The sequence below is a fragment of the Rousettus aegyptiacus genome, unplaced genomic scaffold (assembly GCF_014176215.1).
Source record: "Rousettus aegyptiacus isolate mRouAeg1 unplaced genomic scaffold, mRouAeg1.p scaffold_m13_p_14, whole genome shotgun sequence".
NCBI lineage: Eukaryota > Metazoa > Chordata > Mammalia > Chiroptera > Pteropodidae > Rousettus > Rousettus aegyptiacus.
Window position 1 is genome coordinate 5162135 of NW_023416289.1, and position 12172 is coordinate 5174306.

The 12172-nt window shown below is 51.0% G+C and overlaps 1 protein-coding gene across 1 annotated transcript in view; it reads left to right on the plus strand.

The window, feature by feature from the left end:
- The first annotated feature begins 569 nt into the window (after positions 1-569).
- Positions 570-12172, plus strand: part of CHD9 (chromodomain helicase DNA binding protein 9) — a 158486-nt gene continuing 146883 nt past the window's right edge. Inside the window, exon 1 of the mRNA XM_016142394.2 lies at positions 570-663. The gene's annotated coding sequence lies outside the window, so the exon portion shown is untranslated. The remainder of the gene's footprint in view (positions 664-12172) is intronic.

Here is a 12172-nt window from a genome sequence, read left to right on the forward strand (position 1 = left end):
AGTCTGCCTGTGGCTACCAGGGGTCTGACGCTAACTGGGTGTTTTAATAAAGTTCAGCCAAAGAGACTGGAAGGGGCAGGGTCGGAGGGAGAGGGTGGGAGGTGGGGGGCGGGGGTGGGGGACGAAGCGAGTTGCAAGAAGAAAGCGTTGCTGGTCGTGGGAAGGCCTCCCTAGCTTGCCAGAAACCCGGTCCCTTGCATCCTTCCGACGCTCCCCGCTTGTTTCAAAGAAAGGCTATGCCAAGTTGGAGTGTCCTGAAAACTTTTGGACGAACGGAAAGATCTGAGTCCAGCCAGGAAATTCCCAGGGTGGGTCCCAGGCCAGAAGCCAGGGCCTGGCTGGCCGGCCCTCCGCGCGCCCTGGGGAAGACTCCTGCGAGTGCCCGTCGCAGCGCCCCGCAGGGAGCGAAGGCGGGCGCAGCCGGCCGGGGTTCGCGGCCGGGGTTCGCGCGCGCGGCCCGCAGCGCGCCGGGCGCCCGCCCACGTGGGCCGCGCAGGCGGCGTTTCCGCCGCGTCCGCGCACGGCCGCCGCGCGCCCGCTAGGTGGCGCCTGCGCTCCAGCCGGGGCCTCTCGGCGCCCGGGAAGGCGGCGAGCGGAGCCCGGCGGCAGATCGGACCCGAGCCTGCGGATTCCGGGCACGGCAGGGCAGCGCCGGCGGCCAAGGTAGGATTCCTGAGCCCCTGGCGACCCCCCGCGAGCCTCCGTGGTCGGGGGTGGGCCGCGCGGCGGCGGCCGCCGAGCCCTGCGGCGCTGGACGGACGCAGCCCGAAAAGTCGGGGCGGCCACACGTGTGGTGGCGGACGGGGACCCGGAGACCCGCGGTCTCCGAGCCGGGCCTAGGGGCAGAGCGGAGCACCAGGTCGCTCGCAGACAAACGTCCTCGGGAAAGCATGCCCGAAGCCCAGAACAGCGTGTCCTAAAAGGAGAAAAGTGTTCCTGTCGCCAGAGCGACCTCGGCGTTGGAGCGGAGTGCTGATAAGGGCCAAACAGCCTTTCTCAAACTTGGCTGCACATTGCAATCGCTTGGAGAGCATTAAAAAAAAAAAAATGCTGATGCCCCAGTTGCACCCCGCAGAGACTCAGACGTAGGTGGTCTGGCTCTGGGCCCGGGCATCTGGATATTTAAAAGCTTCCAGGAGATGGCAAAGAGCTGCCAAGTTTGAGGACCCTTGTAAAGGGCTGGAGAAAACCCCAGGGGGGTTTGTGGCAGGACAGAATGCCAATTCTTCTCCTCCTTTAATGTGCCTTTTAAGCAGGAAATATCTCGGGGGCCTCGGAACTGTCCAACCCAAGATCAACCAACGACCTCCCTCGCAATAGGGCTGCTTCCCAAAGGACTGAACTGGAAAGTGGGCAGGGAGCAGACACAGTGTGGGGTATGAGAGGACTCATGAGGGAGTCTGTGTGTGTGGGGGGGCGGTTCCTCCCCACCCTGGCCCCACAGAAGTTCAAGGGCCAGCCCCTCCTTATGTGTGACTGCCGAGAACTCATTAAACCAGGGAACCACCCCTAACCTCAGTTTTCTCATCCGCGAAGTGGGCATGATAGTATGAAACTCAGAGTTGCCGTGGGAGTTATCAACAGTAAAAGGTAATGTTTTGCTTAGGGTGTGCGGGTGCCAGACACTGTGCTAACTGCCTTCCACGGAGTCCTCGCCACAACCCACAAGGGACTCTAGTTACCGCCTTGGACAGCTGATGGAGCCGGGGCTCCGAGAGGCCAAGGGATTTGCTCAACGTTATACAATAATAAGAGGCAGATCCCGTGTTCGAATCCAGGCAGTGGGACTCCAGAGCCATATACAAAAGTTCGGTTGAAGTCTGTGTTTCTCTTGTTGACTGAGGGAACGCAGGGAGCACGGGGCACGCGGCAGGCTCGCGCATGCGGGGTGCTCTCTGCACGCCCTGGCTATCACTGCTGGCAAAGAAGCACTTTCTCCAGGGCGACTCATGCGTTCATCGAAAACGCATCGATCATCATCGTTGAGCGTCTGATACGTGCCGGAGGCCGTTTGTCAGGTGCTAGAGATCAGATGGTGCAGCGGGTAACCCAGGCCTCGGTAAACTCACACTCCGGGGAATGGGAGAAATGACGAGAAAGAAGAGTGCGTCCTCTGCATCCGCGGATTTCCGTATTTACTCCTTCTCTGACTCGGCTGAAGTGTGTCTGAAACCCCCACATCCAGAGTCGCAGCGCTTTTCACAGTCATTCGGGGCAAAAAAAAATTTGAGTCACACATGTCGCCGGCTGAGGTCGCTTCTTGTTTCAGCTCGCTCGCTGTGCACAGGTGTCCTTGTGGTCTGTTTGGTGCCCCGTTTTTTTTTTTTTTTTTTTTTTTTTTTGCGTTTCTGTACTTTATGGTGATTTTGATGTTTAAAATCTCCCCCCAAGCGTAGCGCCGTCTAGCGTCCTCGTGCACCAAAAGGCTGTGATGTGCCTTACGGAGGAATGTGTGTTCAGGAGGTTTCGTTCGGGCGTGAGTTGTCGTCACGTCAGCTACGAGTTCGAAGTGACCGAATCAACGATATGTGTGAAGTAAGGTGTCCTTACCCAGAAGCACACATAAAACAAGGTTAGGTATTGATCTGTTGATGGACATGCGGCCAGAGGCTCACAGGAACCTGGCCCTATATTTCCCCTTAGAGCAGTGATTCCCGATTTGCGGATTCCACGTTCACGGCAGGTAATGAGACTCGAGACTCGCCCTAGCTGTTCCCGCCCACGCAGGGAAAGCTGGAGAGGCTGACGGAAAGGGCCTGGCTTGCGCTGGGGGGTCAGAAAGGTCAAGGAGCAGCCAGACAGGGGCGGGATGAGAGAAACGTGTTTCTGTAGAAGCACATGCAAAGGCCCGGAGGTAGCCAGCCACAAGCTTGGCAGAGTCAGGGCACTCGAGGAGAGCCAGTGCGCCCGGAGTGTGGCGGGGGCAGAGGTGCAGTAAGACGACAATACGCTGGAGAGAGAGGCCGGTGCCAGGTGGCACCGTGTGCTGTGGGCAGCTCCGGTTTCATCCAGTTAGCACAGTAATCCTCGCCGCAGGCTGGGCAGGATGGTTTCCTCCTGTGACAGATGGTGAAACTGATGCTCCACGCACTGAAATGACTCTCCCGTAGCTAGACCGCCGGTAAGCAGCAGCCCTGCCCCCGTTTTAATGTAATGTGGAACGGACAGTTGAGTGTGGGTCAGGGATCTCGGGACATGGTCCTGGGCTGGAGGTTCGGTTTGGTTTGGGGAGGAATGAGTAGCTAAGTGGCTGCAGAAGCCATCAGGCAGATAGACGAATCCACCCGGACGGTGGGCCAAGGGTGGGGAAGAAGAGTTCTCACGTCTTTTTAAAAGTAACAATATTTCCGGTATAAACACATTTAATGCCTCAGCGGAAGAGTCCTGGATACCCGTAGAGGGCAGAAGGAATAGTGAGGATGGTCGCAAAAATGCAGAAAAAGGATATGTGAAGGGTGGATCCAAAGTGCCAGAAATACTAAGTCTGGTATTGGGGCTCCCCATTCGTGGGGCACCAGCTCTCAGTCTGCCTCTTGTCCCTGCAGGAAAATGGTCTCAGACGGGGCTCAGCAAACTTGTTTCTGTAAGGGGCCAGATAGTACACGCCCTGAGCTTTGTGACCCGTGTGCTTCCAGATGCAGACGCTGCCATCGTAGTGTGAAACAGCCCTCGATGGATAGAAACAAGCAGTGTAACTGGGTCCCAATAAAACTTTATCGACAGACACCGAAATTTGGATTTTATATCATTTCTCTAGGTCACAAAATGATGACTGTCCTTTCCATTTTTTTCCCCAACCGCTTCAACATGTAAAAAATCATTCTGAGCTCGCAGGCTGTCCAAACCCAGGCATGGAGCAGGCTGTGGTCCACGGGCTGTTGTTGGCTGACTTGATGTAGAGGCGAGGACCTGAGGGTCAGGAGGATACGAAGTGCCCATCTCGTTGAATCCTTCCCTGAGCCCCGGAATCTCATCGAATGTTCTCAGCCATTTGTTGAGTGCCCCAAGAAAATGAAACTGCCTCGCCAGGCAGCTCATTCCATAGTTGGGGTTTCCCCAGAAGCAGATCATGAGACGAGGATTTGGGTGCCAGGAATTTATCTGGGAGGTGATCCCAGAAAGCCCAGTGGGAGGGAAGGGAACCGGGGAAGAGAGGACAGCCAGGAAAGGATGTGGAGATGAGTGAGTCTCCAACTGGGCTCAGTCCTGCTGAGGATCCTTGGAGAGACCGTGTGTCCCCCAGAGAGGCAAGGAAGCTGGGCTATTTCCCCACCTCCCGTCCCTCACTGGTGGAGAGTTGCTACACACATTCTCTCTCTCTCTCTCTCTCTCTTTCTCTCTCTCTCTCTCTCTCTCTCTCCCCCCCCCTCCCTCTCCCTCTCCCTCCCTCCTTCCCACACTCCCTCTCTCTCTCTCTCCTGACCTGTTTTACACTGAGGCACAGGCAGCCAGTGCTTCTGCTTCTGGAGACAGCAGGTGACCTGCAGGGTTGGGAGGTGGGGGTGGTGGCGCTACAAAGAGGGGCTACAAAGTGTTTCCAATTGCTTTCCATAATGTGCTCCTCACCCCGCAGAGACCCTCGTGGAGTGACTCCGCGCGGCAAGGCACGTGAAGTCTCAGGGCAGGTGTTCCCCTTCCCATCTCGCCCTGCCCCCTCAGCAGTCCTCCGCTCCAGCCTCACCTACCTTTCGCTTCCTCGAACTTGCCAGACTCTTCCTTCTGAATACTGACAACAAAAGAAGCCTCCATGAAGTACTAGAATGTTCTTGTAACACTCGCTGTCTTCCTTTTTATGGAAGTGACTGCGGTCCTCGATTCAGGGCATGGAACGGGCAACAGTAGCTAAAATGTAATGTCATTGTTTCGTTTCATGTTTATTTTTACAGTTTCCACCCATACACGGCAAATGTTGCTGGCTTTTCATTTACAGTAGCGATACAAAGTTGAAAAACAATAAATTCATAGGAATATTGTGTCTACTTAAAAAAAATAGTAAAGGCGGTATGAGACTATAATAAAAAAAATAATGACGAGTGCTGTTCTAAGCGCTTTACCTGTATAATATAATTACTCCTCACCACAACCTCATGGGTTGAATACTATTTGAGGCAGGTATAATTATTAGCTACGGACATTGGGAGGAAGTTAAGTAACTTGCCGAAACGTATCTAGCTAGTAAATGGCAGAACCGGCAAATGAACCCAGGGGTTCCCCGCTCCCGGGTTTCTGCAGGATCATGCTGTTTCCCATAAACGTTTAAGAAAAGAAAAGATAGGTGAAGATGGCATTCGAATTACTGATCTTAGAGCAAAACTACCTTCACGGATTCTTCTTTTTGAGCTAGCTGAAATCTGTCTCCCTGTATCGACTGCCCCTCGGTGGTCCGGTTTTCCTTTTCATCACTACGGTCCCTTCGGATATTTGGTGACAGGAACCTGGTGGCCCTCCCGGATCTTCTCTGCTCTGGATGAAGCATCGCCAGTTCCTTTGGTGCGTTCTTGCCACCTTCCCCCCAAGTGCAGGGCCTCTCTCTTCCTTGTTCTTTTTTATTCAACAGAACTTATAAAGTTACTTTTGTTGCTCTAGCACTTTTTTTTTTTTTTGCAGGGCCTCCCACAGCTCATTCTAAGCTCGGGGTAAATAGCTGTGGTCAGAGTGATTGCAAATAGCAGCCAGATAGTGTGGTGTCCAGAGGGAGGCTGGTCATGCAGAGAGAACCCTTCAGGCCAGCATCACAGGACGCCGGAGGCTGGCGATGGCCTTCTTGGCAGGCCGGGGAGGGCGCTCCTTCAATGCACGTGTTGCTAATCAGCCTGAGAGGGACGGCCTGACCAAATTCACAGGAGCCTGGTGAGGAAGCCAGACCACAAATCTATTAAATCACAAAGGGACAAGCACTGTGAAACGGCCTGGAAACTTTATGTCAGCTTGTCAGCACATCCTTTCCCCTGCAGGAAGGTCCACATGGAAAGCCAAATTCTAGTTAGGAGCTTGGTGTTTATAGAATCAGAACAGGGTGGGCACGATGAGCGATTGCAATAGCCAAGATGCTAAGGGTTTGAATCTTCTAAGGGACGCGAGGGTCCAGAATGGCAGCATCGCAGGCTCAGCTCCCCAATCCTGTGGTCAGGGCAGACGTGCCCAGTCAATTACTGCACCTTTGCCTCCTACTGCTCCCTGCACCCACCTTGAGATCCTTATCAGGAGAATGTTGTGGGGAGCCCTGGCCAAGCCTCTGAGCAAGCTGCGCTGCGCACGGCTCCCAGAGCTCTCGCTGGCTTGGCAGACGCTCACGGACTGGCCCGTCAGTACTGCTCTTTCTAAGCTCCTCGCACATCGCTGTTTCTCTCTGCCTGATAGTCCTCCCTTCGGCTTATGCAAATCCAATTGTCTTTTTTCCCCATCGTCAAGTCTCGAGTTGATGTCCAGGCCTTGCTCTTCCTACTTTGTCCTGCCCTGTCCTTAAGGATTTTTGCAGGTCAATAATCGCAGACGTGGTACGTACATGCCACTGATATACTCTCTCTGCATTTTGGGGTGACTTGCTGTGTACCTCCCAGGAACAACTTTTTGCAACCAAGAAGCAGTTTGTTAGGATGTTGGGTCCCCCACCCACCCACCCACCCATTAGAGAATTGGCAGCGTCACCATTTTAAACTGTTGATACCGTTTCACTCTGCTGCGCCTAGGGTCTGGGGTGCAGGGCTGCCTGAGAGTGTGGGGCAGGAGGGGAAGGCTTAGACACTAAACCCAACAAATCCCTCAGTAGGCTGTTACGAGCATTGGTTATGCTTAAGTGGAGAGCTACGAGTCTTGTGATTTTGGAGGAAACAGACCTTTTGCCAGCCTTAAAAAAAAATGTGCGTTTTGTTCATGGGCTCTCTTCCCACCTGTATAAAGAACTTGGACTTATCTAAAAGGAAGATCAAGTGCATGTAGAGAACCCGGGGCAGCTAGGGCCACTGAGGGAGGCTCCCCAAGGGGAAAAGTGGGCGTCGTGCTCGGGGGACGCTGAGGCTGACGGGAGATGTAGTTCTCACACTCGGAAGGTCACCAGTCTCGGGGACTCCTCAGAGAGTCCGACGGAGGAGAGGCAGGCAGGGTCCTCGGTGCCGGCAGATAGCGCTGAATCTGTTGCTTCAGGGAGCAGGGCCGGATTCATCCACAGCTCTCTTAGACCCGTGCGAGTGCATACCACAGACAGCGCCGGGGTTCTGGGGGTCCACCCAGAAACTGATCTTCAATAGACTTTTTTTTTTTTTTTTTTTTTTTAGAATAGTTTAGATTTACAGAAGAATGGAGACAATGATAACGGAGTGTTCCCGTACACCCCATACCCAATGTCTCCTATCAGCGACACTAACCAACCAATATCGATATGTTATTATTAGTAACTAAAGTCCACAGTTTATTTAGATGTCCTCAGTGTTACCTAAGGTCCTTTTTCTGTTCCAGGATCCCATCCAGGATAGCAGCTGACATTTAGTTTTCATGTCTCCTTAGGCTCCCGTTGGCTGTGACAGGCGTATCAGAGTTTTCTTGGTTTTGATGACCTCGACGGTTCTGGGGAGTATTGGTCAGGGTTAGTACAGATAAGCCCACGAATGGAATTTGTCTGATAGTCTTCTCACGATTGGCCTGGGGTTATGGGTTTTGGAGAGAAAGTAATGTCCCATGTTCCTCACACCGTGTCCACGTGACTGGCCACCGCCGATACCTCGATCACCTGGCTCGAGGTCGTGTTTGTCAGATGCCTCCACTGTAAAGTCACTGTAATTCCCTGATCCGTACGTACTGTGCTTTTGGAAGGAAGTCACTGTGTGCAGCCCGCGCTCAAGGGCGTGGGGAGTTCTAATCCCCCACGTTTAGGATGGCTATCCACACCATTTATTTGAAATCCTGCCTGAGAGATTTGGCTTTTCTCTCACTCCCATTTTATTTATATCTTTTTATTCATAATGGTATGGACTCATGGATTTTATTTTATACCCTGGTTGTGATCCAACAGTACTTTATTTTTTGATGCTCAAATTACTCCAGCTTTGCCCACCAGGAATGGAATCTGTGTTTTTAATCTAGCCCCTGAGCTATTTCTTGTATGTGTCGGCATCGAGGCCCACGTAGGCCTGGGTTCGTACCCCGGCTCGACCCGTTCCTGGCCACCATGTGCTCCTGGCAAGTTGCTTAACCACTTGGGCCTCAGTTTTCGCAACTGGAAATGGAGCTGGGCTACCTGCCACCTAGGGTCGTGGAACAAGACGCACTTGGTGACTCTGTAAATAGGAGTAGTCATTATTGTTCGTTTGGCATTCGGTCCCTTCTGGATCCAGAAGGTTATGAATCAAGGCCGAGTTCGCCTCAACAATATTTACCTTCCAGGGTGACAGGCTGGTGCGGTAGATGTCTGTGCCCCATGTCACCTTCTCCACGGCCTCCTGCTGTCCCTTGCCGAACCAGGATTCTCTCCCGACTTCTGCCTTTGAGCCACACTATACCCTCCAGCCAAACAAATCACCCACCTAACGTGCCCTCCACCAGGTCCACATCTGCACATCCTCGCTCCCTCAGGCCCCTGACACAGCCACTTCCTCTGCCGCATCGCCCGACCGCCGAGCGAGAAGTCGAGAAGTCGCCTGGCCTCCTCTTGTGCCCCCTCGTGCCTCGCAGCCCCGTCACTGTGGACCCTGCACCAATCGGAGCAAGGAGTGCCGTGCTCCCCAACGGTTCTCATCTTCCCCCATCTTTCCATCCCATCTGCATGTGCGCACCCCGCCCCCCTCCCCGCCTTCCCCCCCAGCCTGTGATCTTGTTGGCACCTGTGGTAAGTTTTGACAAGACAAAGGAAGTTGGGGAAAGGCCAGATCCTGGGTGCCGACTGGGCCCAGCTGGAGAGACTGTGAGGGTAGAACACTTCTGAGGTCAAGAGGCTGGTCACGTCCATGTATAGTGTGTGTGTGTGTGTGTGTGTGTGTGTGTTAGTTGTGGTAAAATGTACCGTGATGAAATTTGCCATTTGGACCAGGTTTAAACGTACAGTTTCGCGGCAGTAAGCGCATTTCCACTGCTGTATAACCATCGCCGCCACCGATCTCCAGAACTTTCTCATCACCCTAAACGGAAACTCTATGCTCATTAAACAGTGGGCATAACTGTTTAATTAATTTTCACTTCCTCCCCATTCCCTCCTTCCCTCTAGCTTCTGACGGCCACCGTTCTCCTTACTGCTTCTGTGATCTCGGCTCTTTGAGGCACCTTATATACAGGGAATCGTACAGTCCTTGTCCTTTTGGGACTGGCTTATGTCACTCGGTACGACGTGTTTAAGTTTGATCCGTGCTGTTGCGTGCGCCAGAATTTCCTTCCTTTCTAAGTCTGAATGATATTCTGTCGCGTGCATGTACAGCATTTCATTTTTCCATTCATCTCGATGAACATTGGGGTTGCTTCCACCTGTGGCTGTTGTGACTAATACTGCCATGAACGTGGGTGTACAAATATCCTTGCTTTTTAATTCTTTTGAGCGTACACGCCAAAGTAGAGATACTGGATCAAAAGATAATTCTATATTTTATTTTTTTGAGCAAGTACCATATCATGTTTCACCGTGGCTACACCGTTTTTGCATTCCCATCGGCAATACACAAAAGTTTCTATTTCCCCACATCCTTATCCTTGCCAACATTTGTTATTTTCTGGTTTTGTTTTGTTTTGCTTGTGTGTGCGTGCGTGCGTGCGTGCGTGCGTGTGTGTGTTAATAATAGCCATTCAAAAAAGGGGCTCTTTGTGATTTTGAGTTGCATTTTCCTAATAACTAGTGAAGGTAGGCATCTTTCCATGTGCTTATTGGCCTTTTGTATATCTTCTTTGGAGAAGTGTCTATTAAGTTCTTTGCCCATTTTTTTAATTGGGTTGTTCTTTCGATATTGAGTTCTTTATATATCCTGGGTATTCATTCCTTATCAGATATATATGATTTGCAAATATTATTTCCCATTTCACCTTTTCACTCTGTTGATAGTGTTCTTTGGACGCCTTAAATTTTGACGAAGTTCAATCTACTTACTTTTTCTTTCGTTACCTGTGCTTTTGGTTGTCATATCCAAAAAATCATTGCCAAAATTAGCGTTATGAGGATTTGTTTCCTCGGTGTAGTCTCATAAGAGTTTATAGTTTTAGATCTTACATTTCAGTCCTTTGTCCATTTTAGGTAATTTGTGAATATAGCATAAAATAAGGGTCCAGCTCCATTCTTTTGCACATGGATGTCCAGGCTCCCTGACACCATTTGTTGAAAGGCTGTCCTTTTCCTGTTGAGTGCCTTGGGCTCCCTGTTGAGAGTCATTTGACCATATATGTGAGAATATCTTTCTAGGTTCTCTATTCTGTTCCGCTGGTCTATATGTCTGTCCGTATACCAATAGTACACTGTTTTGATTACTGTACCTTTGCAGTAAGTGTTGAAATCATAAAGTTTGAGTCCTCCAGCTTCATTCTTCTTTTCAAGAGTCTTTTGGCTCTTTAGAATTTCTTGAGATTCCATATGCATTTTAGTATGGATTTTTCTAGTTCTGCAAAAAAAAAAAAAAAAAAAGTCAGTGGGATACAGATTGCATTGAATCTGTTCATCGCTTTGAGTAGTATCGACGTCTTATATTGTCTTCCAATCCATGAACATGGGATGCCTTTCCATTTATTTGCATCTTCTTTAATTTCGTTCAGCAATGCTTTGCAGTTTTCGGTGTCCTGCTCCTATACCTCTTTGGTTAAATTTATTCGTAGATATTTTATTCTTTGATACTCACTTCCACTTTTCGAGGCTCCCGATGTGATGAAAAAATATGAACTACATATATGCAAGTTATAACTATGTAACTATATATAAACTATATAAATATAAAATAAGACAAAAGAAATAAAAAATGAGATACTAGAATGTTGGTCAGTTTAAACTGTATGACTCTCTCCGTGTTTCTCAGCGATGGCATATGTGAATGTTGATAGGATTGTGTGGAGTCAAAACCTAACTTTCAGTCCTTTCATGAATGCGAAGCCTCCCTGTTTCCTCGCTCCCACTATGATGAGAATGAAGGACCTGGTGGTTTCTCTTAGTGGGGTAGGAGTGAGAATAGCATCATCTCCCCTCAGACGGGCCCTACTGACAGATCCAGCAAAATGATGATGTCACCCTCGGCCTCATCGAAGCGTTGCCCCAGAATGCGATGCTCACAACGTTAGACCCTTTCCAATCTTCAAGGTAGAAGAAGACTCCAGAGCCCCAGGGTCATGGGGACTTTCCACTTGGAACAGAAGAGCAACCCAGAGGTGTAGATGAAGTAGAGTAGCTCCCACCCACAGTCGTGTTCAGCTTGTGGGGATTTTGTCGGCTGTGTTTCTGGCCCACGCCAGCTTCAGTTCGAGGAGCCGCGTGAGAGGGAGCAGAGTCCGAGGGCCATTTCCCCCAGCGCCCAATGGCTTCTAAACGGCAGGCTTCTCTCCTCTTCTGTCATGCGACGCACGGTCTTGGGGCTTTCTTGACCTCAGGGTCACCCGTGTAGTAACTCCATTCTTTTTCAAGCGTTGGATTTATTTTGCTTCTTGTGTTTTTGGCCAGCGGGGACGTACGTGCAACACACACACATATGCACACGCACACGTACACACACACACAGCATTCTGTACCACTCCAGATGTCTGCGAAATGCATAGGCTTCAGTGTCTGGAGACACGGTCTGTCTCCTTTTCTGTCTCCTTTCCTCCTCCTCCTCCCTGCGAAAGCCCGTTGTTGTCTTATCCCCGGCCGGAAGTCCCCTCTGTCACAGGGCCACTTGTTCTATTCCAGCTGCTGCTCCTGCAGGTCCCAGCCAACTCTTATTTCCATAGCAACTGAAACTCATTTTTTCATCCCTGCATTTCCACTTTGGAAAGGAAACTCATAATAGTCTTTTAAAAGAAAAAAAGAAAAAGAAAAACATCAAGCTACATCTGGCAGAGGCAGCGCGGACTGTACAGAATTCCTAGCTCTCCCGACTCCCTTGGTCCCCTGGTTCCCCCGCTGCTTCCATCACCCGCCTCCACCCCTCTTACGGCCCAGGGCTCCTGGCTCAGAAGCAGGTTCGAGAAGTCCATGTGGGCCCCTCTCTCTCCTCTCTCTTCCATGCAAGATGACTTAGTG